Below are 24,106 nucleotides of genomic sequence, written 5' to 3'. Positions count from 1 at the left end.
GGAGAACAATTGCAGGAAAGGGGGGCTAATGGGATCGCACATATATTTTAAATAATGTTTTAAAATTGGCTGGTGGCATACAACCGTTTTTAATCGTTTTGACTGTCATTTGGTTCCGAAATAAAGGTTTCAAAACAAGGTGCAAGCAAAGGTATTTTGTAAAAATGTTACAAAATACTGCAGACGAAAATACTAACGTATTTACCAGCAATGCAGACGGCAAGGCCAAGGAGGAGTACTGTGCGCACCCTCTGTATAGCTCTGCCCATTCCTACTGCTCACCCAATTAAACTGCTCCGGATGCTTTGCTAGAATTTTTGCGTGTTTAAAGTTTGTATGTGGCTTTTCATCAAAAAGGGTCTCAAAATTAATTTAATGAACTTCCATATAAAGAATTGTTTTGTGATTCACAGTCAAAACAGCGTCTGTTCGTGTGACACTTTGACTGGAAATGTTGTTGAAAGGTATCCTATTTATACTCGACTAAACCCTGATGGCAATCAAAATTGTCTGGGCTTCGCTCATGCGATCATTGATGTCGGGTGTAACAATACACCAAGTAATTAAGCGATTTCCATTTTATCTCTGAGCCATATGTTGTCATGAAAAGAGCCAAATATGCCTCACCAGCCATCGGTTCCCGGCTCCTGCACTATATCAATAATCTGAAATTACTTGATTTTGACAAGTCATAATTATCCTTTTTTAATTCAATGTGTACTTTAATTACACGTCAGTTTTGGGGGTTTTTTGGTATCATTGCAAAATATCTCACTATTGTTTTGTGGTTTGTTACGCTCCAATGGTCCTTCAGTAGCACAGGAAGTGTTGTCACGTAACAGAAAAAACACTGCGAGATGGAAAGCGGAATAGCAGCAGCTCTGACATCACTGCGAGATATGGAGCGTGCAACTAGTACCAGAAGCAGCAGTGTCCAGATGAGGGATGAGTCATCTATGCCATACACATTTCTCCCAAAGTCAGGATGCATCATAGAAGCGTCATCTCGGCTGAAGTATTGTAAATGACATGATCGGTCATCACACATACCCTAGTTGCGTGAAAAAATTCCATCTCTACGAGAATTGTGACTGACCTGGCTAAATGACATGTTATAAATGCCAACTCGAATAAAACAAATCCATTAAATGTGGGTAGTAGGCAGGGTTGGGTAGGGTTACTTTAACTGGATTACTTTCAATTACTTTTGGATTACTCCAATACCAAATATGCTAATAAAAGACAAAAGAAACTAAATGCGAATAAAATTATGACTCACAACACGTGGTAAGCTTTCTCTCCTGGCTTTGATCTCTTTGATCTCCGGCAAAACTAAAATAAAATGCGACAGAAACAAAATGAAAATAAATCCAAACAGCTTGCCAACATCATTTTTGCCGTTCCGTGTGTTCCGTTACTCCCCAAGCCTGCACAAAGTTGAGTCATTTCATTCATATTTAGTTTCTTTTGTCTTTTATTAGCATATTTGGTATTGGAGTAATCCCAAAGTAATTGAAAGTAATCAAGTTAAAGTAACCCTTCCCAACCCTGGTAGTAGGAACATAAAACTGAGTCAACAGACCTCGAATGGCCCTGGAGATTGTTCATTGTTGTCAACAAAAACGTCTGTTGTATTAGCTCCACACGCTGGCTTGTTCCTGTGGTTGTCTAACCCATTTTAGCTAAGAATGCCACAATGACATTAAGACAATGGGCATTATGACATTAAGGAACTGGTGTTACCCATTGATATGGGTTCTGTACATTACTGCCTACATTTCATCGAAATGTGACCAACAACTGGTGCGATGTTCCAAGAAACTACAGATGATGCATGAAAAGGTCTGTGCTTTAAAAAGATGGATTTCACATCTATATTCATGTTTTATATCAAATCCCCCAGAAAAGGGCCCTTAACCAGCTGGAAGGCCCTGTGTGTTGTTTAGAGCAGTGGTCAGCCAACTTTTCCGTACCAAGGACCGGTTTGATGTGTAACAATATTCTTGTGGCCCGATCCACTAATAACATTAGTCATAATAAAAATAATAAAAACAATAATACACACTGTATTGATAAGCCTACATCCACTCTGTTATCACTAGACAACTAAGGATCTATAAGACATGAGAAAATGCAATAAATTGTATCTCATGATCACTCTCAGTACCATGTTTCCTCGCCTTTTTTATCTTTAAGGCGTTGTTTTGGAGCACTATGGGAAATGATTAATCCAAAATGGTGCTGTTCTGTTTGGACTTGCCCTCCTTTGTTTAACGTGGGAAAAAATAGTGTGTTGATGAGCTAAAGCACAATGCCTTTTCAGCTCAAGTTAAGTCAAGTCAAGTCACATGAATGTGTATATCGTTTAATCACAAAAGGCCTCAAGAACTGCACAGGTTACAATTACACCATCCCCTGATTTTAAACCAACATGCGGGCAAGGAAAAACTCACAAACCTCAACATGAGGAAAATAAGAAACCTTGAGAAAGGGCCTCACAAGTGGTATTCCCAATTCCGAGATGACCAGGATGCAATAGATGTTGCATTGGGTAGCAATACACAAAGCATAGTGAACATCAATAAGAAAAACAGGTAAGATGTAAAAATGTGTCCAAAAGTCCATGACGGCAACTACGCATCTTCCTAACTCCGCCGGGTGATCGATGCAGACTTTGACATGCTTCAGGTTCAGGCGCTGGTCCGCTGACTCATCTCGATAAGTCCTTCTCCCTCATTTAACCACCAGCAAGGCAGTCGGAATGACAGGAAAAGAAAAGTATGAGGTGGGTATCAATCATAAGCTATTGAGTAGAAGTGGGTCTTAAGTCTAGATTTAAAATCTTTCATTAATGTTGCAGATTTAATCTCCGGAGGCAGAGCACTCCACAGCACACGGGCCCGGAGAACGCTCTCGAGCCTGCAGACTTCTTCTTGGCTCTTAGAGTCACAAGTTAACCAGCAATTTCCGGGCGGAGGCTCTGTGCAGGAACATAGGGGGGACCAAATCAGAGAGATAGAAGGGGGCATGCAAACATTTGTATGTTAGTAAGAAAACCTTAAAGTCACATCTTGAGCGGAATGGGAACCAGTGCAAGTTAGCAAAACTTTGAGCGATATGTTCAAACGTTCTTGTTTTAGTCAATAGTCTCGCAGCTGCATTTTTGAACCAGCTGCAAACTTTTAATGCTAGACATCAGGAGAGCAGAAAGAATTACATTACAGTAATCTAGTCGAGAAGTAAGTTGCTATGACAACTGCAATCCTAGTAAACTTGAAAAGCACTATATGAAAGCAGACCATTTACATTTACTTGTGGCTAGGATTCGGCACCCATCGCCGCTATCTGGGTTTGATTGCCGCTGCAATCACTGCTCAATTACAGAGATATACTACTATTAATACATGTATTCATAAATTCATTTGGTATGAGGAAGAACTTAAGTGTTTTAGTTTCTTTCTGTGCGGCCCGTTACTGACCCGCGGCCTGGTGGTTGCCCACCACTGATTTAAAGGATTTGTAACCTGTCATTGATTGCAACCAATAGAAGTGGTTTTATCATATAAAAAATAAGATGAAACTGCACCACTTTTCTTCTATTTTTTTTGCGCAACCTTTTACAAGGTTTTTGGTTAGCAGCAAGATGGCCAGACAATCATGTGAGATCCCTTTAGTGTGCCTTGTGTTCTGTAAAATAAATACAAATTGCTGGATTTGTAAGAATTAAAGAAAAAAAATTTTTTATGACAGTTTGCTTATTATTCAAAGAAATAATAATCATTGTTTATTTTACTATGGATTTTTCTTTACAACTAGGGGGCACTAAATAAAACACAGTGTTGCTATAAAGTTGGTTTGTGTTGTGACCTTATAATACATCCTATAATCTGACTTCTGTAGCCACGTACACTGGAAATTAAAATAAAATACAAAATGGGAACAGATGAATGGAATCTGTGACTCAGACTGCAAACAGTAATGAATACATTTTAAAAAGAAGAAAAAAACATTTTTATCTACCAGATTACTTTTTGCTCATTTACGACCAAACTGGCCATAATTACAAATTTACTGCAGAAGTAAATTATTTTGTAAATTTTATTCTACCAAATAATTTCTACAAAATATTTCTTAAAATAGAAAAACAATATGTAAAACAAGCAAAACAATCTCCCAATAAAACAAGATAAATGTACCTGATCATCAATCATTCTAAACATTGAAAGAGGATATTTTTCAATACAGAAGCAATAAAAATGTAAGACATTTAGAATGATGTTTGGAAATGCCTAGAGCACTTCAAAAGTGTGAAGATCTTCAGAATGTCATGATGAGAGAGCATTTGAGCTGTCAAAGTGGTGGGACTTGGGCGTTAACAACTCAATAACAATGTAGTACTGTAAAGGGACGGCCTCCGGGAATCGAAGAACTGACCTGACTTGGCTTGATGAAAAAAACAAAGCCACGCTCAGATTGTTATAACAATTTTAATAAGTGTGAAATATCCTCTTAAATGTCACAGCAAGGAAAAATGATTATGCTGTCTTAGTTACATAATCTTGTTTCCTCTAAAGTCAAGAGGTTTGTCTTTTTTTGCTTTTTCATTCAAACTAAATTCACACGAGCGTAATTTAATTCACAGGTATTCGCATTAAAAGCTAAGATATTGATCGATGTGCAGAAAGAATATTCAGAACAATCTATTCTGACTTTTCTGTCTTTTTATTCCAAACGACAGGAGTGATTCATGTCAGCAAATAAGCCCATTTTCTCCTTTCACTTCAGGCATATTTGGCAAACCCGCAACCGCGTAATAAAACAAAAACAAAAGCAATTCCATCTGAAGTGTGATGCAAAATATCCATTATTTGCACCGCTTATTCTCTGAAGGGTCGCGGGGGTGCTGGAGCCCATCCCTGCTGTCTTCGGGCAGTGGGCAAAGGACACCCTGAACTGGTTGCCAGCCAGTCGCAGGGCACACAGATACAGACAACTCACTCGCTCATTCACACCTAGGGACAATTTGGACCGGCCGATTAACCCAACATGCATGTTTTTGGAATGTGGGAGGAAACCGAAGTGCCCGGAGGAAACCCACGCAAGCATGAGGAGAACATGCAAACTCCACACAGGAAGGTTCAATCTCATGACCTCAGAATTGTGCCGCACATGCGCTAACCACTACACTGCCGTGCTGCCTGATGCAAAATACATTCATGTCCAATTGAATTGATGATTTTAACATCCAAGAAAAATGTGCCAATAATAATTTTAATCCGGACAAAAATCTGATCAAAGAAATTTGGACCGTGTAAACCAGGGGAGTCAAACTCATTTTAACTCGGGGGCCACACTATAACACAAACATTTTCTCTGGATTAGAGAGATAGGAAAAGAGAAAGGAAAAGATAGGGAGAGAAAGGAGTTAGGGTGGGACAAAGAAAGAGAGAAAGGGAGAAAGAGAGAGAGAGAGAAAAGAGTGAGAGAGGATGTGAGAAACAAATGAGAAATAGCAAGTGAGGGCGAAATAAAGAGAAAGAAGGAAATCCAAAGAGAAGTAGAAAGAGAGAAGGAGAGAAAAGAGAAGGAGAGAACAAGAGAAGTGGAGAAAGATAACAGGAAAGCAAGAGAACGAGAGAAAAGAGAGAGAAAGGGAAAAAAAGAAGGGAGAGCAAAATAAGGTAGAAAAACATAGAGAAAGAGACAAAGAGAAACAAAGAAAGAAAAAAGAGGGACACAGAGAGTGAAAGTGAGAGAGAGTGAGAGAAAAAGGGAGAAATAAAAAGGGAGAGAGAGAGAAAGATCCCTTAGCAAGCCTAATCCATGGGTCACCTGTTTGACACCCCTGGTGTAAACGTACGTGGCCAATGAGGGTCTCTGCATGTTGTAGACTTGATACATAAATAGTAAATGATTTGCATATCGATTGATTTCCTAGTTATAGGCGAGGTGCGCCATTTAAGATGTCCTTAAACAGTCTATTAAGTGTATGTGTTAAGAGGCCAAAGAGCCTATCTACTTCTATCTTACTTTTCGCAAAGCTGTTTGGGCTACAGAACACATTAGGTCGGAGGATCGGGCTAGGGGTGGAGAGTAACTTAATTCTCATCCCCCGTTTTTTTTTTCTTTCTATACGTTGGTGTGACATGAAAATGGTAAAAGTAAAAAATCGCCTGCTTTTAGTATTGTCCAAACGGCAACCCTAAAAGAAAGATGAAAAAAGAAGTTTGTGCACTTACTTGCACGCATATCATGTATGAGCTTGATGTGCAATAGTTACTTTTTATTTCAGAGCCAAATGTACTCATGAAAAGAGCCATATATGGCTCCCGAACCATAGGTTCCCTACCCCTGGTCCTAGCTGTTCCCAATTATCCTGCACCCTTCAAAAGGGACATTTTGATCTCATCGCATGGGTTGGACCATTGTCATCCTGGTTTTCATTGCCAGTTTCATATCCACTGTCATGTCAGGTTAGTTTTATTGTTTGAGTTTATTTGGTACTTTACTTCTTTCATTGTTCCAAGTTCTTGTCACTTCGATCCTTATTTTGTTATTAAATGCAATCCCTTGTATTGAGCACCCCTGCCTCTTGTTTTACCACAATACCATAACATTTTGTCTGGTCTTTGGTCTCAACTTTGATGTTTTTTTTTGTTTGTTTGTTTGTTGTTGTTTTGTTTTTGTTTTTTAAATTTGTTATTGTTGACCACCCTCCTGATGAGCACTTGCCCCAGGTTAGTATTCAGCTGCCTATTTTATCATTTAAGCTGTGTTTTTGGAATCTGCAAACCTCATACTTCAAATCTGAATTAAATAAAGAGAAGAAAATTGACGTATCTTGCTCTGCACACATGTATAATCTAAATATAATCAAGTTATACAATAGCACCTTTGGCTTTAACCTGACATGCCTTTTTTACTTTTCAGGTGAATTGTTAATTTTGTGATATGTTTGTTGCAACATAATAGAAAAAAAATGAGAAAATACAATCAGCGTCACTGTAGCCAATTTACATTCGATGATATTCAAAGAGAAGGAACCCGCTACAACGGGTCAGGTGTATCGACATTTCGTTCTGTGTACATTGTTACAAAGAATGACAATACAAAGGAAATTATTATTATTATTATTATTATATCGGGAACAAAAAATACACAATTCTTGGTATATAATGGAATAGTGAACCAAGCTCATATCAGGCCGTAGAAAGCCTTCGTATGGGCTGAATTTAACCAATGCAATGCAAAAAAAAATATCCCTTCGATATTTAAGATAAGGTGCCAATTAATAAACACGTAAGCTAAATACATATGAAAATGACATCACAATTTCTCACGGCTTAAGTGCTGACCAAACCGGGTCAATTAGTGAGCATTATGTTTATTGGAAAATATGTGATTTGTGGTTGGAAAACCAGAACCGAGATTTGTACCGAGGTCTGACGTGTCAGAGAAAATATTCACTTTATAATTAGGTTTAATTTGCAATGTTGAAAATAAAAAATATTCCTTCTTGTGCTGCAATCCCTTGTGAATCAAAGTTATGTTTTTTGTTTTTCTAAATAGTGCTTCGTGCCATTAATGTATTTGTAGCAAAGTATTAAAAGCATTCAAATCATGCAACAAAGCAAACTCACACCTTGTGAACCTTGTGGTGTGATGGAGTGAATCCAAAAGGAAACGGTGCCACCTATATTTGCCCTACCCCTGTGATTAGGAGCAGATTATGCAACTGTGAAACATGCTTTACATAACTCTGGACGGTTATGTATGCTAGCCTGAATAAACCCTTTGTCCCCAAATTAAGGATGTCGTTTTTACTGTTGGGGTCACTCAAGTAATTTGAACATTAATTTAAAACATTTGAAAATAAAAAGATTATGGAATTATTGTATCCACACATACAAAATCACAAAACATCACAACTTCATTTTGCGGAACACATTTAGATATTTTTCCTTTCTATTATATATAATACATTACAAGCGATCCTTTTTAATGAATACAGTCAAATGACTTCCCAAAATAAAAAAAGAAGGTTTTAGCATGCTGTATAGGAAATATTTTTTTGTCTTCTGATGTCTTCAGTCTTTTTATTTGGTTGTGTGTCACCAGTGGCAAATGGTAGGCAGCACTTGGGAAGGGAGCGTGGCCTATACACAGGGTTGGTTAGGGTTACTTTAACTTGATTACTTTCAATTACTTTTGGATTACTCCAATACCAAATATGATAATAAAAGACAAAAGAAACTAATATGAATAAAATTACTAAATTTTGTGCAGGCTTGGGGAGTAACGGAATACATGGAACGGCAAAAATGATGTTGGCAAGCTGTTTGGATTTATTTTCATTTTGTTTCTGTCGCATTTTATTTTAGTTTTGCCGGAGATCAAAGAGATCAAAGCCAGGAGAGAAAGCTTACCACGTGTTGTGAGTCATAATTTTATTCATATTTAGTTTATTTTGTCTTTTCTTAGCATATTTGGTATTGGAGTAATCCAAAAGTAATTGAAAGTAATCCAGTTAAAGTAACCCTACCCAACCCTGCAAGTTATGCAGGAACATTAAAATCAAAGCGGCAAACGTGAGCACAGAATTTAAAGTAAAACAGGACTGAATTTTAATAATTCATTTCTAAAATTATTTTGGCAAGAAGAAAAAAACTAAGTTTTTGGCCATGGGCCAGCAATGGAAAAATAAATCAGTAGTTTGAAGACAAAATACAAAATGGATATGGAGTGTCTTGGCTGTGTTAGTTTGTAAACCAGAGAATCTAAAAGGGTTTACTGCTTCCACAGGTTGGTGTACACGTGTTCTTCTATTTCTTTTATCATATGGATATTTTTAAGTAAATGTTATAAGTTTAGGGAGGTACGCTTCAATGAGAGTATATATGATGCAGACTCGGAGCCTTGGTTACTGTTCATAGAATTTAGATCGTCGCTTTGCTCCCTTTGTCTTGTGGTTACCAATGTCACTGCCAGTGTCTCTGATTTAATTTGGTCATTTGAGTCTTTTTGTTGCCTATTTTGTTGAGCTGACCATGTTTTTGTATACCCTCTGCCTCTGTCCTTGCTTCCCTGAGCCTGACTCCTCATTGCGCCAATAATGCGACAATCCAGACGGCAGCGGACAGGAAAAACATACAGAGAGTAATCAACAAAGTCCAGAAGATCATCAGCTACCCTCTGCCCAGTGTAGAGGACATTGGCGGCTTGTGATACGGCAGCAGAACTATCAACATTATAAAAGCCATCTCCCACTCTGGCTCCCAGCTCTTTGACCTGCTGCCCTCTGGTAGGCGCTACAAGTCCCTAAAGACAAGAAGAAACAGGCTCACAGACAGCTTTTTCCCCAGATCCATCACCACCCTTAACGAGTGCACCAAACTTTGAAAACATCTTATGACTTATTTTGTTTTTTTTTCTTATTTTGTTGCTGCTAAATGTTATTTCACTTATTTGCTTGGCACTATTGGTACAATGCACTATTCTTTTTCCATCCACAAACTTTTTTTTATAACTTTGGCCAGTCTCCAAGCACAACGGTGTAAATAATTTTTACTTTTTTGCCTTTTATCTTGATAGTCTTGTATCTTTTTCCTTTAATGTCTGTATTTCATGTTTACCCTGGAGTGTCATTTCTGATCTCGTTGCATAACTATGTTTCAGAACATTTATTCCACAGGTGTCAAACAGGCGGCCCGCGGGCCAAATCAGGCCCGCTAAGGGATTGAATCCGGCCCGCGAGACAACACTCAGAGAAGCACAAGAGAAAAACAAGCTGCAGGTTGAAATATTTCAACTTGATGTTGCCAAACTCAGGTGCCTCTCACAAAGACACTGTAATTGTATTTCTTTCTCTGTCTCTGTCTCTCTCTCTCTCTCTCTATCTCTCTCTTCCACACCTTTTCTCCCACTCTCTGTCTCTGTCTCTTTCACTTTCTGTGTCTCTCTTTTTCTCTTCCTGTGTTGCTCTTTGTCTCTTTCTCTCTCTGTGTCTTTTTAACTTCCTTTGCTCTAACTTCATTTTTTCCTTTTCTCTCTTTTCTCTTTCTCTCTTCTTACCCTTTGCACTTTCTTTTCTCTTTTCTCTCCTTCCGTCTTTCTATTTCTCTTTGGATTTCTTTCTTCTTCTACCTTTCTTTCCCCTTCTCTCACGACTTCTCCTTTTACCTCTTTTGTTTCTCACGCTCTCTCCCTCTCTCTCTTTCTTTGTCCCGCCCTCTCTCTTCTTTTACCTCCCTCATTCTCTTATTTCTTTATCTCTCTTTTTCTTTCTCTTTAATCTACTAGTCCGGCCCCCGACAGAATGTTTGTTCTATCATGTGGCCCCCGAGTTAAAATGAGTTTGACACCCCTGATTTATTCCAATGACAATTCAATTAAATTTATTGAAAATATATTTCATGATATGTTGTATAGGTCGCTTATTTTGTCAGTTCTTTGACTTTTGCTTGGGATTATTCGAGTTCCTTCCTCATATATCCCAGTTGCATGAACTTTTTAAAGTGGGTTCGCTTTGTGTGCATTTCATAACCCAACCCCTCCCCCCTACTCTCAAAAGTGGTTGCGTGGGCAACAGTGTGACGTATTTCAAAGGATAAGAATAGAAACGGGAAAGATGGTCTGAGGCTTTTGCCTTCCATATATGCGACCCATTCTCCTTCTGAACAATGCAGTTAACATCAAAAGTGAAATGTGATCAAATGCTGTGTGCATTGTTCACATTGGTTTGCTGTACTAATCACACGCTCAATCATTGCAACAAGCACAAAGTATTATATACTGCACTCACATTCTCCTTGTTATGAAACTAAACCCTAAGCCTTACAAAATGAGTCATGGGGCTATTTATAAACACAGCAATACTGCTGTCTTTTGAATGAATTTGTGTCTTTTCTGTTACATCAAATCAAATCTATTTTTAAAGCAATTTTAAGGTAAATAAGTTGCCACTAAAAATGGGGTCGGGAGCCATACAAACAAAAATATTTTGATACTGTTCTTGAGAGACCCACAACATATATTTGAAGACAAAATACAATAAAACCGCCAAACCCACTCTCCAGACAAAAGCTAATTCTTCAACGCATTTTATTTCACTGTGTTGATAATTTGATCAAATTTATGAAATGATGTTAATGCCAGAGCCGGTGTCCCATATCGATATAAATGTACCACTTGAAATGTGTCTCCCTCCACAATCATGTTTGTCCTCAATAATGGTTTCAAAACAAAGAGCTTTTGTAAAAACGTCACAAAATACTGTAAACGAGAAAGCTATCGTATTTACCTTCAGTGCAGACGGCGCTAGGCGAGGAGTGGGTCCTTCGAGTCCTGTGTATAGCTCCGCCCATTCGTACCACTCACTCAATCAAATTGCTTTGCCAGAGCTTCTGAGTAAAAAGTTTGTTTTGTGCCTTTTCATCATTTGGTATCTCAGCAATAACCTAAGATTTTTTAATGAGAGGGCAGTACAGCGACGCAGCGGTTAGCGCGTGTGCAGCACAGTTCTGAGGTCATGAGATCGAACCTCCTGTGTGGAGTTTGCATGTTCTCCCCGTGCTTGCGTGGGTTTCCTCAGGGCACTCCAGTTCCCTCCCACATTCCAAAAACATGCACGTCAGGTTAATTGGCCAGTACAAATTGTCCCTAGGTGTGAATGAGCGAGCAAATTGTTTGTTCCTGCGACTGGCTGGCAACCAGTTCAGGGTGTCCCCTGTCCACTGCCCGAAGTTAGCTAGGATGGGCTCCAGCACCCCCGCAACCCTACTGAGGATAAGCGGTGCAGATAATGGATGGGTGGATGGATGGGTTATTTTAATCACTGACACTAGAGAGACAGTGATTACACAAGACGTGCGCGAGTTGCATCTGTTGCACAAAATGTACAGACAGCCAACTCTTCTATCACTGCATGTTTGTAAATGTGTTGGAGATGAAACACTTCTTATGTCTGTATTTTATGTCTCCTTCAACGTAGCGCCCTTTTTGTTAAATTGCCACGAGCCAGGAGTTTCAAAAGACGTATCTACGTATTGAGCACTGGGTGATGCGTTCAAGGACATTTAGTAAATGCGATCGAGTATTTTGCAGTTAATTGTTGTTCAAAATCCACTTTACGATCAGTGTATTGTTATGTTGTGAGAATGTTTTGCTTGGCATAGTCAATCTGTATATTGTCATGAGATTTGGCATCCCATCTTCAAACAAGTAAAACTTGAACTTGGAGACAGGACATCCCAGAGTTTGATGGCTGTTTAGAAAGGGAACACTTTGCGTTTTTAAAACAATATTAGGAGCATATTTTATTTCTGCTCAATAAACTTCAATGTAAAAGACATAATAAAAGATAAATAAATATGCTATGTGGTTAAAATTTGAGAACTTTTTGTAGGACTACAAGCAACTACCTCACTTTGGTTTCCTCTATTCTTTTTCAAAATGACGATACTTTGTTCATTTATCTTATCAAAATGTAGGAGTTTTGTTTAAATTGTATTTATCTTCTGTTTTATGTTTTATTAACATATATGGTATTGGAGTATTCCTCAAGTAATAGAAAGTAATCCGGGCGGCAGTGGTTCAGGAGGTCAAAGGGTCGTCATGGAACCGGATCCTCCGAGATAAATGTCGAAGTGTCCTTGGGCAAGACACTGACGCGGTGTGTGAGTGTGTGTGTGAACCGGTAATGTGAGAAGCACATTGTGAAACTTTTCACAAATGACTGATTAAACGTGCTATACTAATGCAGTCCATGTAATTAGGTTACATTAATGCAATATTATAGTGTTCGGATTGAGGTACTGATTACATTTTTCAACAGGTAACGAGTGAATGTATCGGATTACATTTTCAAAGTGACCCACCCAACCCTTTGCCCAGCTAGACTTATAATCACCCTAAATGAGAGAGAAAAAAAACCTGAAAATGTCAGAGAGGAAAGGTAAAAGGATTTGTTTTTGTCATCAGCACATTCGGTAGCTGACATAACAGACAATTGGCCACAGCTCCAAAATGTCACTGGGCGTTATCGCATTAGGTAACCTTAGACGGAAGCGAAAAGTAGGTCAAGCAGCTGTCGAGTTTGCTGCCGTGTTGTTGCAGCACGTTATGTTCTTGCATCTTGATTTAAGAGCGCATCATGAGGAGGAAAAACAAGGTCATTAGAGCTCGAGGATAAACAAAAAATGTGGAGTGTTGTCATCAAGCACTGAGTTGGGGACAGTTTGTACTGAACGTAGTTGGTGTCGTTGACATTTCTGAGATGGACTCACTCTTGGGCACATTTTTAAAGACTCTCCTCCCCTTGTCTGTTTTCAGGTAGAAATAGGGCTTCTGCAGGCCACTTAACTCATTAATTGCTGTAGACCAAGGGATCTTTACACTTTTTCATCATTCGAGTAACTCAAAAAATAAGTTGAAATTGGTGTGTAACCACAAAAACTGCAAAATCTGCTGTAATTATGAATGAAACTAACTCAAATGAAAGAAAATTCTGAAGCAGTTTGTATTCTTTTTTAAGTCTTTATTCATGCACCAGGCTTGCTGTGGTTGACAGAATAATGGATTCTGGTGTTTACCGTAAGATCCTAAAGAACGTCCGGCCATCAATTGGTGCCCTCAAACCCAAGGGCTCTTGTAGCAGGACCACAATCCAAAACACACCATCAAGTCTACCTCTGAATGGCTCGAAAAAGGAAAATAAAGGTTATTGAGTGGCCAAGTCAAAGTTTGAATTCTGACCCAATTAAGATGCTATAGTGTAACCTTTCATGCTAGAAAACCCTCCGATATGGTGGATTTTTTAAAAAATTGCACAAGGGGAGAACATGCAAACTCGCTTTTAAGTTCAGGGGGTAATAACCTTTTTCACAAAGGGCCAAATAAGTTTCGATTGAATTAACATTTCAAAACTGCATTTTGTCTTCCCTTGGGTTGTCTTTGAGTGATATTAAAATTGGTTTAATGATCGGCCTTTGTGAGTGATGAATATGCAAGGACGACAGGGAGGAGGCGAAGTTTTTCACGGCACTGTAATCGAATGCTCCATCAATACAAAATAAATCAATTATTATTATCTGCACCTCCTATCCTCAACTGGTTGCCAGCCAGTCGCAGGGTACACAGAGACAGACAATTCACTCGCTCATTCACACCTAGGGACAATTTGGACCGGCCAATTAACCCGACATGCATGTTTTTGGAATGTGGGAGGAAACCGAAGTGCCCGGAGGAAACCCACGCAGGCACAGGGAGAACCTGCAAACTCCACACAGGAAGGTTCGATCTCATGACCTCAGAACTGTGCTGCACACACGCTAACCACTGTGTCCGCCGTGCTGCCCGCAAAATAAATCAGATTTGTTTAATTTGAATAAAACACTACAGTCCAAATGTAAAAATGGTCAACACGGTGACTCAATACAAGTCAGTCTTGTTTTTAAAGCCAACGATGCAAATAATTAATACTTAACACTGTACTGTACTACCAACATGCCGCATTTGACCGCTAGATAGCAACTTGTTCCGACAAATACAGTGCAGTGAACACACTTTCTCGAGATCTACCATTACTCCTTCTGTGATCCACGAGTAGATCAAGATCGACATAATGAGTACCCCTGGTCTAGACGTATTATTTCATTACCCTTTTTCTCATTACAAAACAAAATATAATCTTACCCGCTTGTCAAAAAATGTCACTTTTTGTGATTATTCAAAATGTTTACTTAAATTCATGAATAAATAACAGTTTTAACCCATTGTCAGAAAATGTTGCTTATCTATTTTCTAGTTTTTTTATATTTTCCTTCAATTTATAACAAATAAACACCCACATTGAAAAAGAATTCATATTGTTACTCCATCGTCAAAAAATTGCTTTTATTTTACTTCTTTTTATTTTTTTACAATATTTTCACTGACATGCCTAACAAAAATTACAAAAAATATGATAGAGACAAACATTGTCACGAAATATGACTTGTTTAAAAAGTTACATGACATTTTTACATATCTTACGCTATTGTTAAAAAAATGTTTTAATTTTACGATATTTTTGCTGACATGTATGTCTCGTTACTTTAAAAAGACAAAAAAAATATCTTCTCGCAGATTTTATATGATTTGGCCTGTTTACTTAATTTTTCGTTATCTTGGTTGTGAATATATCTTAAAGAGACAGTGTGTTTGATTAGGCGATAAAATGTCCTATTAAAAAATGCTCATTTTTCGTAATTGTCTTTTATTTTGTTGGACATTCTTTTAAGATGAACAAAATGATATGTTGTCAGGACCAGAACGGAAATTGGACCCAATTGCGTAGCGTTTACCACAAGTTTTATTGAAGGAAAGAGGAAGGGCTGCGCCCATGATCCAGTGTTCGCTGGACGCGGGAAGCAAGTAGATCTCGTACTCGAATTGTGATCCAAACACGGAAGTGAATCATCCGTAGCAAGCGATGGCGGTGTCAGGGACGGAAAAAACGGGTTGGTAGCCGGGACTAGGAGAGTAAGGCGTGGTCGGGGTCGGAAACGAGTCGTAAGCCAGAACAGGAGGGTAGACGTAGTCGGGGACAAAAAGGGGTCGTTAGCCGGGTCGGGAAAGTAGACGTAGTCAGGATCAAAACAGGTCGTAGCTGGAGACAGACGGGAGCAAAAACGGGACAGGTGGGAGTCAGGGTCTAAAAAGGCTTGCCTAGTATACACTGGGGTTTGCAGACGAACTGACAGCAGGGTACTGACAGGACAGGGTTAAAATAGTGACAGGGAGCCAATCAGAACCCGCGGCGGTTGGCGCCAAATAAGTGGGTAGTGGTGAGTCACATCTTTTTATCATTACATATGTTGCTTATTTGAACTGTGTCTTTTCATATTGTAAATATTTTTACTATTATGTTTAACTAAAGTGAACTTTAAAGTGGGCACATTTGTCCATTCTAATCTTAAATAAAATTATTCGACTGTGGCCAGGAATAAAAATCCAAATGATGTGAAAATACGTCTATGGCACAAAGTGAGTTAGTTATCTGCTTAGTAGCTTGTGTAACACACAAATCCTTTGAATAAAGACAAGCTCTGTGCAATGCATTCTCCGCTGTTGCCAAAATATGTAAGAAAATAAACAAAAGGGGCATTTCACAGCAGAACTTATTCCTACGCAGAATAAAATACCTTTATTCACTTTGCATCTGTGAATTTTCTTACTCAAGGATACAGTTATAATGGCAGAACAGGAATAACGTACATAACACAGAAATACGTATGAATCCACTGCTTATTTATCAAAGGGAACTAAAACTCGATTGCAACATTTTATGTTTCTTGTTCTCCCCTGAATTTCCCCCAGTTTTTTGGAGTTCCAGGATTTTCTCTCTGGAAAAACCTGATGCCCGCCACTCCCATGACCAAAGAGCTAAAGGTCATATCACCCTGAATGAATTGTAGACGTATTATGAATTATTTTTAGTCGTAATTTCACATGTATTCTTAATTGATACCACACAAATTTCAACAGTAGGTGATCTTCAACCACTTGAGACTAGTAGTTGAATTTAGCTCTTTGCATTTCACTCAATATCTTCCCAAAGAAAGAATTCTGCTGCATAGTTTAATATGGACTTTTTTCCTGACCACTAAATCGAGTTGAATTATCTATATTGTTATCAATATTAATGTTGTGAAACATGCGACAAGATTATGAAATGAAATGATCTGCATTTATATAGCGCTTTTCAAGTCAATGACTTCCCAAAGCGCTTTACAGTGTGCTTCACATTTCCCAATAGCGGCCTTGTATTGCAGCCATGTAAGCCGCTAACCTGCTTATTGGGGGTATTAGGGATTCAGTGTCTTACCCAAGGACACTTCGACATGTAACACGGACAAGCCGGGATTCGAACTGGGATCCCCTTGATCCCAAGACGAGCGCTCTACCTCCTGAGCTACTGCCGCATGTAATAAACATGTAATAAAGACTTTGAAGAGAAAAAGAAGATTTGAGATTGTCATGATAAATGGGAAAGATATTTATAAAGTAGTACTTGGAAACTGGCCTGGATTGTAACAATAATGCAATGAAAGAATAATGTATTGGAACAGTAGTGCTATGAAAAGTAGTGCAATAACATTTAACAGCAACAAAGGAAAGCCTAAATAAGTCGCAAGATAAATATTTTCACAGTATGTTTAGGGTGGTCCTTGTTTTAAGGGACCCATGTGGGGAATTATTTTTTGTTGTATTTTCTCCATTCATTTACCGTGTTCCAAGCAAAATTTGTTTTGGTATAAATGGGAAAACCTACTCCACAATGAACTTTAATTTAAATTACAGAAATTTCTGTTAATTACTGTTGGTATGCAGACAGAATAGACTTGTGAATTTTAGCGCTCGTTTTTGATCGAGAGACACAATTCTACATTTAGTGGTCGAATAATACACACGGTCCCTTCACTTTTTTATTCAGGCAGGGGCCTCAAACCGTTATCCTGATTTATTTTCACACTTACTATCACACTCTCATATACACTACTGTAGTGACTCACACTAGCATTCTCTATCATAAACACTAGTATAATCACGCACACTTAAAAGCATACTCTCAATGCAATAGAATAGTCACGCGCGCTTACTATCATACTCTCTCATATACACTACTGTAGTCACTCACACTATCATATTCTCTCATATACATTAGTACAATCACGCAAACTTGCTACCATACTCTTTTATATAGACTAGCATAGTCACACACACTATCATACTCTCTCATGTACAGTAGTATATTCACACACGCTTCCTATTATACTCTCTCATATACACTAGTATAGTCACGCACAATTACTATCATACTCCTTTATACACACTAGTATAGTCATGCACACTTACAATTATACTCTTCCATATACACTAGTATAGTCATCATACTATGAGGGGCACTTTAGGAAATAATTAGCAATGTTCTCACACTTACTACCATACTCCCTCATACACACTGCTGTAGTCACGCACGCTGAGTATCAAATCCTCTCATATACACTAGTCACGTATGCTTACTATCATACTCTCTCACATACACTAGTATAGTCACACTCACTTACTATCATACTCTCTCATTCACACAAGCATAGTCACGCGCTTACTATCATACTCTCTCATGTTCACTACTATAGTTACGCACAATTACTATGATATTGTCTTATACACACTAGTATAGTCATGCACGATTACTATTATACTCTCTCCTGTACACTGGTATAGTCACGCATAATTACTATCATTTTCTCTTATACATACTTGTACAGTCATGCACACTTACAATTATATTCTCTCATATACACTAGTATAGTCAACATACTATGAGGGGCAGTTTAGGAAATAGTTAATAATGTTCTCACACTTACTACCATACTCTCTCACATCCACTGCAGTAGTCACACACGCTGAGTATCAAATCCTCTCATATACACTAGCCCCGCACGCTTACTACCATACTCTCTCATACAGACTAGTATAGTCACACACACTTACTATCATACTCTCTCCCGTACACTAGTATAGTCATGCGCACTTACTGTAGTACTCTCTCATGTACAGTAGTATAGTCACACACAATTACTATCATATTCTCTTGTACACACTAGTATAGTCAGGCACACTTACTATTATACTCTCTCATTACACTAGTATAGTCATCATACCATGAGGGGCAGTTTAGGAAATAGTTAATAATGTTCTCACACTTACTACCATACTCTCTCACATACACTGCTGTAGTCACGCACGCTTAGGATCAAATCCTCTCACATGCACTGCTGTGTTCGCGCATGCTTAGTGTCAAATCATCTCATATATACTAGTCATGCACGCTTACTATCATACTCTCTCCTGTACACTAGTATAATCACGCACGATTACTATCATATTCTCTTATACACACTAGTGTATTCATGTACACTTACTATTATACTCTCTCATATCCACTAGTATAGTCATCATATTATGAGGGGGAGTTTAGGAAACAGTTAACAATGTTCTCACGGTTACTACCATACTCTCTCACATACACTGCTGTGGTCACGCATGCTTGGTATCAAATCATCTCATATACACTAGTCACGCACGCTTACTAACATACTCTCTCACATACACTATTATAGTCACACACACTTACTATCATACTCTCTCATTTACACAAGCATAGTCACGCGCGCTTACTATCATACTCTCTCATGTACACTACTATAGTTACGCACAATTACTATCATATTGTCTTATACACACTAGTATAGTCATGCACACTTACTATTATACTATTATATAGTCATCATACCGTGAGGGGCAGTTTAGGAAATAGTTAATAATGTTCTCACACTTACTACCATACTCTCTCACATAAACCGCTTACTAGCAATCCATCTCATATACACTAGTATATCACGCATACTTACTATCATACTCTCTATTATACAGTCTGTATAGTTGCGCACAGAGTATGAAAGTGTTTGTGTGTAACCTCAGTAGTGTATGTAAGAGTGTATGCTAGTAAGGTGAGAGAGAAAATGTCATTTTTTCCCCAATTGCCCTCTCTTATGTTATTGTTCCTTTCTGTTACCCAAGGTTTCAGCGCACCTTTCATTATTTGCCAACTCAATTATCAAAGTTGTGTGTTTTCTATTTTTATTGAGAGCGTTTTAATTTCACAGCCTCAAGGAAGTCGGCACACAGCCAGCCGTATGGTGAATTCTTGGCTGACATGTTTTGCTGTAAAGACAACTGCCGTCAAGAGGTTTATTTACCCCGCTCACGCCCATTCAACGCCAAAGAAACAAGGTCAACCGTTTCATTAAGGCAGAGGTGTCAGACATATGCGGCCTGCGGGTCGGATTCCATTGCTTGGCGGTCCTGATCCAAGACAAGGCTGAGAGAAGCGCAAGAGAAAAATGAGCTGCAGTTTCAAATATGTCCAATTCATGTTGCTAAACCAAGGCCCCACTCCCAAAGACCCTGTAGCTATATTTTGTTTCTCTTTCATAATCTCTTTTTCACTCTTTCGCTCTTATTTTTGTCTCTTTTACTTGATCTCTGGCTTGTTCGCTCCCTCTCTCTCACTTTCTCTCTCTCTCTCTTTCCGTTTTCTACTCTCACCCTATATTTTATTTCACTCTCTTTTTATTACTCTATCTTTCTCTTTCACAAACTCTCTCTGTTTATCTTTCTTTTGATATTTTTTCTCCCTTTCTGTATCTTTTTCTATCTTGCTCTCATTCTCATTTTATTTCTCTCTCTCTCTCTCTCTCTCTCTTTGTCTCTTTTTACCTTTATTTCTCTGTTTTCTCTCTTCTCTCATTCTTCCACTCTTTCTCTTTCCTTATCTGTGCCCTTCTTCATCTTTCTTTGTGTTTCTCTTTCTTTCTTTTCCTTTCTCGTTCTTTCTTGCCCTCTAGTTCTCTCTCTCTTTATCGTCTCTGTTTTTCATCCCCTCTTTATCTCTCTCTCTCTCTCTCACTCTCTCTCTCACTCTCTATTCTACTAGTTTGGCCCCTGTGAGTTTTTTTTCTAGCATGTGGCTCCCGAGCAGAAATGAGTTTGACACCTTTGTTTGAAGTGCTCGGCTAGAATGTCAAAAATGTCAGCTTTAACTTCATGAACCTCTTGACTCATGCTGATGTAATAGGAAAACATTCCAAACACATATCAGTGCAGCAGAGATAAAGTGATAAAACAATACCCTAGAAGTAGTTTAAGCAAGTGCTCAAAGAAAATCAATATTGGCTCTTTAGAGAGAATGACGAGTGCAAATGGAAAAAAGCAACCTTTTTCAACTGTTTGGAAAGAGGGCTGATGCAAGTACAATTTCAAATATTGCATTTTTTTCCTAAGGCAACCATATCTTTGATGTAATGTTACTCACTTACTGTTGCGTAAGCCCGATAGCCACCATGAACCGGATTTTTTTTTCTTGTAAAATTTTTGGTAATCTTTGATGTTGAAATAATGTTTTTTAATACCATAACAGTAATTGTTGTGAATTTAAATTTGCCAAATTGTTTCAAGAGTGTAGCATGCATAATAATGTTTGCCTTTATGTCTGTCAGCCTTGTAGATTGTAAGCAGAGATCTGGTTCTACAACAGAAATCGTAAGTGGCCCTCGACATCAGTTCATATGGAGCAGAGGTCAGCAAGGTACGGCCTGCGGGCCACTTGCGGTCCATCAGGCTTTTTTATCGGCCGGCCAGACAAAAATGTTCAAAATATCATGACAATATCAAAAATATTACTACAAAACTACTAGAAAACTAAAGATCAAATTTATCACTTAAAAATAGGGACCTCATATTATTTGGCTTTCATTCTGAAAAGAGAAAAGGTACTGTAGAATCTCTACAAAAAATACTACTACAGTAATACTGTAATTCAAAAAATACTATAACAGAAACATTTAAACATAAATATACTAACAAAATACCACTTGAGTAAATTACAAAAATTGTAAAGAAATAATACAATTATACTACAGAAATATTACAAAAATAGTAATATGAAAATTCTTTTAAAATACTTAAAATAAAATGCTCCCAAAAAACCCCACTACAGTAATATTTAAATACAATTTCTGCATTCAACTTTTCAGTGTTGTTCTTAAATTTAAGATTTTGATGTTATGTCTCCCCCTTAACAGAACACCGCCCTCCCGATTCCTAAATATATTTTGAAAATGTTCTGGTAATAACCTGTTTTTATGTCTTGTACACGAAAATTGACATTTGATATGATACAACGTGGGCAGCATGGCAGCACGGTGGGTTGTGCGTCCGTGGCACAGATCTAAGGTCATGAGATCAAACCTTCCTGTGTGGAGTTTGCATGTTCTCCCAGTGCTTGCATGGGTTCCCTCCGGGCACTCCGGTTTCCTCCCACATTCCAAAAACATGCATGTCAGGTTAATTGGCCAGTCCAAATTGTCCCTAGGTGTGAATGAGCGAGTGAGTCGTCTGTCTCTGTGTGCCCTGCGACTGAATGGCAACCAGTTTAGGGTGTCCCCTGCCTACTGGCCGAAGATGACTGGGATGGGCTCCAGCACCCCCGCGACCCTACTGAGGATAATCGTTGCAGATAATAGATGGATGAGGATATTTCAACAGTTTTGATTCTACAATAAGTGGATTTGTGCGTTTCAAATAGTTGACTTGATGAATAATCCTTACTGATCTATTTTGCAGTACGTCAAGTGACTGTAATGAAGTTTGATAGTTATATCCCCAAACCTCAGCGCAGTAGTGTACATACCTGTCAACCTGTATGTTTTTGATGTACAAAGTACGTTTATTAGGCATTTTAAGACTGAAAGACAGAAAATCTGTACGGAAAAATGCAAATTTGTGGATTATGGGTACCATCCGGTATACACCGACTTTCACGAAACGGCAAATCAATCAAGTGAAACGAGTTCGCCGTGGAAGCCTTTATCTCGGTATCGTTATTTTTTCGTTGCAAACGAAGCGAGCGGTTTGATGCTACTGTGCGCATGTGTGTGCCACCTGGGGATTTGCCATCATGCATCATTCCGATCACACGTGACCAAAGCGAAAGCAGAGCACATTACAACATAGTTTTGAATTTTCTTTGGATACAATCATCAATTCCCAATGGCCGAACCTGAATTAAAACGCTGTAAGTCATTATGATCTGAAAACAACATGCGGGTTTGATTGAGGAAATTTGAAATACTTGTGGTCTTCAAAAACATCGGATTTCATGTGGTAGTTGTCAGGGTTGGGTAAGGTTACTTTAACTGAAAAACTTTCAATTACTTTTGGATTACTTCAATACCAAATATGCTAATTAAAAGACAAAAGAAATATGAATAAAATTACTGAATTTTGTGCAGGCTTGGAATACATGGAACGGCAAAAATGATGTTGGCAAGCTGTTTGGATTTAATTTAATTTTGTTTCTGTCGCATTTTATGTTGGTTTTGCCGGAGATCAAAGATATCAAAGCCAGGAGAGAAAGCTTACCACGTGTTGTGAGTCATCATTTTATTCATATTTAGTTTATTTTGTCTTTTATTAGCAAATTTGGCATTGGAGTAATCCAAAAGTAATTGAAAGTAATCCAGTTAAAGTAACCCTACCCAACCCTGGTAGTTGTGTAGTGAAAGAAAGTCCGTCTCTTTTTAGAGAACTGGCATTTTCGGCCCAACTCATTAAAGAAAGCCGGCTCTCAATCGGCTCACTTGCTTTGATGCATTCTATTACGAATTATTATGTTGTATAAAGAAGTCAAGGAAAAAGGAAGTATGATATAAGAAAATTTAAAAAAAGACAGGTTTGTGGTTATCCCTTTAATCAGTATATTACCAACAATAATTTAATGCAGAAAATGAATTATTAATTTGAATAATGCATTATTCTACTTAATTATATTTGCATGTATTTTTCCTTTTACAGTGAACGTCCAAGCTACTTCATTTTTGAACTTTTTTCTATAATAAACCTCATTCATGTCGAGCAACTCAGCATCTCACAACAAAATGTTAATTAACTATATATATATATATATATATATATATATATATATATATATATATATATATATATATATATATATATATATATATATATATATATATATATATATATATATATATATATATATACATATATTATATAACGAAACACATGTACAATATAACATGTTAAACCACATAAATAAACACGTTTGAAAAAAATATATGGTGTAAGAATTGTTTGTATATCTTAAGGGAAAATACGACAGTTTGTAGGGCATGGTGCCGTGGAGGTTGACAGGTATGTTATTTCAATGCACCCTTTCAATTTCAACCACATCCATTTCTATTCGCAAGAATTTGTGAACGTTACCTATCCTTATTTGGATTAGCCAACCTTTGTTCTGGATACATTTTAGCCAGGAAAATTGAACTTCAAACCGTTGCCTTGGCAAGAGACAAAACTTATGTATTACATCGGTGATGTAACGTTGCTTCACGATGACGCGTTTCTCCAAAAGGGGGCGGAGTCGACGCCGGCCGGCATCTGCTATTTGCAGCCCCACTCCGGAGCTTCCCCCTGCGCT

The 24,106-nt window shown here is 38.0% G+C and overlaps 1 long non-coding RNA gene across 1 annotated transcript; it reads left to right on the top strand.

Moving 5' to 3' along the window:
- Window positions 1-8,476: 8,476 nt before the first annotated feature.
- LOC148375043 (uncharacterized) lies at window positions 8,477-21,560 on the top strand. The gene is made up of 2 exons (XR_015851295.1): window positions 8,477-9,828; window positions 21,105-21,560. It is a non-coding gene; the product is annotated as an uncharacterized LOC148375043 (long non-coding RNA).
- The last annotated feature ends 2,546 nt before the right edge of the window (window positions 21,561-24,106 follow it).

This window comes from Urocampus carinirostris, chromosome 1 (assembly GCF_059441175.1).
Source record: "Urocampus carinirostris isolate Australia breed hairy pipefish chromosome 1, RoL_Ucar_1.0, whole genome shotgun sequence".
NCBI classification, from domain to species: Eukaryota; Metazoa; Chordata; class Actinopteri; order Syngnathiformes; family Syngnathidae; genus Urocampus; species Urocampus carinirostris.
The sequence above is the reverse complement of the archived record's forward strand: the minus strand, read 5'-3'. Positions and strand labels throughout refer to the sequence as shown.